This window comes from Schistocerca serialis, chromosome 7 (assembly GCF_023864345.2).
Source record: "Schistocerca serialis cubense isolate TAMUIC-IGC-003099 chromosome 7, iqSchSeri2.2, whole genome shotgun sequence".
Lineage (NCBI taxonomy): Eukaryota > Metazoa > Arthropoda > Insecta > Orthoptera > Acrididae > Schistocerca > Schistocerca serialis.
Window position 1 is genome coordinate 93,438,739 of NC_064644.1, and position 3,489 is coordinate 93,442,227.

At 41.4% G+C, this 3,489-nt stretch overlaps 1 long non-coding RNA gene across 1 annotated transcript; it reads left to right on the forward strand.

The window, feature by feature from the left end:
* The first annotated feature begins 202 nt into the window (after positions 1–202).
* LOC126412210 (uncharacterized) lies at positions 203–996 on the forward strand. Its single transcript, XR_007575259.1, has 3 exons — positions 203–395; positions 554–660; positions 837–996. It is a non-coding gene; the product is annotated as an uncharacterized LOC126412210 (long non-coding RNA).
* Positions 997–3,489: the final 2,493 nt, after the last annotated feature.

Below are 3,489 nucleotides of genomic sequence, written 5' to 3' on the forward strand. Positions count from 1 at the left end.
TCCCTAGTGATGGGCTAAACTGCGATTTTCCGATATCAGTGATTTCTGTGAATGCTACTTTTCAGTATCTGTTATTCTTAACTGTGATTTGTCGCAGTTAAGAGTCGCAGTTAAGGAACCTAAGTCGCGTATCCCTCCGCCACTGCTACTTCTGCTACTTCCGCGATTTCTGCGACTTCTGCTACTTCTGCGACTTCTGCGATTTCTGCTACTTCTGCGACTTCTGCGATTTCTGCTACTTCTGCGATTTCTGTGACTTCTGCTACTTCTGCGATTTCTGTGACTTCTGCTACTTCTGCGATTTCTGTGACTCCTGCGATTGCTGCGACGTACCACCGTATGAAAAAGTTACATCTGTCCACACAGAAAATTGCATCTCAACAAACCTGTCATTGGTAAGTATGTTTTACGTTTATTCTTCCGTTGGCTTTAATTTTGTATTAAAGAAACAACTGTGAAAATATTAATAGTGTAATTAATATGTAAGTAGCCGCACAGTACCGTAATAGTTCGTGTTTAGAAAATGAATTCTAACATATTGTTATGTTCATAGGTACCTGAACTACATTTCAGTCACTCAGTAAAGTGATAATTCAAAATATCATTGTCAACAGATCTGAAGAAATTGCCAGTCTTTAGACCGTTTTCGTCAGACGACAGGTTAGTTTCTAAGCGTTTTGATGGACTTAATTACTTCAGTGAGATCGTTCTTGCGAATGTGATATAGCAAATATTAGCAAATGTGATATAGCAAATATTAGCAATCTACTCTGTCAATTATATTGCTAGTAATTAGTGACAGCAAAAATTGTTTAATAATCCTTGTGTTTTTGCAGACGCAGTTCTGACTGATTACTGGTTGCTGTACATATCTATCCACATCAAGGCTGTTGAGAGAGACTCGTGAAGATTCAAGACAGCTCTTAGAGGATTTGCAGTTTAAAAGTGAAATAATTATGAAATAAGTGTATGACTGATTAAAGTGTTTGATTGAAGTTGTTGTGCGATTTTAAAGGAATAATAAATGTTAAATACATTGAGTGAATAATAAAAATCTCATTTTCCACATGTTAAGCCGTCCTATACCCGTAATTTTCCGCCACTTATTTATTGGTAAACACTTGTTGGAGAGTGACATGCCGCCCCCCCCCCTTTCTCCACAATCTTGGTGTGACACTGACCTGTAGCATATCCCGAAGTCTACAATATGCATTTTGAGGCTGTTGATATGAAAGTGGGAAGTACAGATCTTCCAGTTAAATCAGGAATAGCTTAGTGCATTACTTGAAAGTGACACAGGAAAAGCTTACTTATGTAGGTGGTAGTAGTGTCGGCAAAAAGTTCTTGTGTGTGAAGTTGTCATGTAGAACTCCAGGTGTAAAACTTTTCTCCCGAGTCTTGAACTGTGAGGCATTCATATGACTGTTTTCATTTCTCTACACTTATACAGATGTCTGAGTTCTGCTGTGTTAACATTGCAAAGTCCTGTAGGCATGTGGAGTATTAACCAAAACTGTCATATTGGAAGCAGAATCAAACACATTTGTTACGTTACTCGATATTTTCAGGAGAAAAAGGCAATGTCGCTTCTTATTAATATAATACATTCAGAGTCACAGCAGTATTTGACCAACCATAACTGATGCTGAATGTGCATGTCGTCATATAATATGAAGAGCTTATTTCAATAGTGGTACAAGTCCATTACCTACACTTTTCTGTCTATAATGCTTCTGAAATTAGTGATCCAAACAAACATAAATAAAGGCTCATCTCTAGCAAGAAGCCATATGGTGAATATTTCTGGTATCTCAACTGCAGATTTTTCAGCACTCATTTAACTTTACGACTCTATATCCCAAAATTAACAAAAATGGACTTGTACCACTATTGAAATAAACCCTTCACATGCACACACAGCACATCGATCTCGTGAGGCACAAGGCTCTCATAACGTACATACGTCGGTCAACAGATGACACTAGGAGAAGTATGTTAACTGCGCTTTTTAGTTGCTACTTGCGACTCTTAGTTGCGATTTGTCATAGAAATCGCAGATTGACTCGGTAGCGAATAGCGTAGTATGAACTTTGCTCAACAGATGGCAGTGCTAACTGCGCTTTTTAGTTGCTACTTGCGACTCTTAGTTGCGACTTGTCACGGAAATCGCAGTTAGACTCCATAGCGTATCGCAGAGATGGACGTAGTACGAACTTTGACCCACAGATGGCACTGTTAACCGCGCTTTTTAGTTGCTACTTGCGACTCTTAGTTGCGACTTGTCACGGAAATCGCAGTTAGACTCCATAGCGTACCGCAGAGATGGACGTAGTACGAACTTTGACCCACAGATGGCACTGTTAACCGCGCTTTCTAGTTGCTACTTGCGACTTGTCACGGAAATCGCAGTTAGACTCCATAGCGTATCGCAGAGATGGACGTAGTACGAACTTTGACCCACAGATGGCACTGTTAACCGCGCTTTTTAGTTGCTACTTGCGACTCTTAGTTGCGACTTGTCACGGAAATCGCAGTTAGACTCCATAGCGTACCGCAGAGATGGACGTAGTACGAACTTCGGCCAACAGATGCCACTGTTAACCGCGCTTTTTAGTTGCTATTTGCGACTCTTAGTTGCGACTTGTCACTGAAATCGCAGAAAGCAGTGCTAAATTCGACCAATAGATGGCTCACGTCTTTGAATGTGAAATACTACTTGCGACTGCTAACTGTGACTGAAATCGCAGTTAGATTCTGTAAAGTTGCTACTGTGATATCTGTGACTTCTCAGTCACTGTGATTTCTAACAGATACGCGATTTCCTGCCCACCACTACCTCTCCCACTTCTGTGGAAGCGCGGGATGACCAGATGGACACCCATGTTTGAGCACTCTGTTGCTGGTTCCTGAGGTTTGAAGAGGTGCTCTATGTGCTCTCCAGAAAAATCATCAAATTTTGTTTTTCCAAATTGCCTGTTAGGTATCAACAGACACTTGTCGGCAAGTGTGGATCTGACATAGAAGCATTCAAGAGTCTATTGCGCGAACTCGAAGTAGTCTTCGATAAACAAGACGCAAAGGACAGGAAGAAGGCGTAAAATAACAAATACCACGGGCCAGCAAGGGCAGACGACAACAGATCGCATAACCGCGCTCGTCAGTTAGGAAACCAGGGTTATGGAAATCAAGGTTACGCAATTCAAGATTATGGAAACCAGAGACACGGAAACCAGAACGTCAGGGAACAGGGTCAATCTAGACAAGGAATCTGGGACAGGAGGAATAACGAACGGCAAAGCGACCGTAATTGGAGAGAGCGAAATCAAGGTCAACAGGAGAACCAGGAGACTGAAATTAGACCAGCAAATCCTAATGCACGTCAGAAAAGGGGGAGTCTAACAAGGGATTGGCGCTAGTCCATAGGACGCCACCACATCTCTCACACAAAGAAGTTCGTGGAATAATAGTAGTTTAAGTGGTGTACATAGT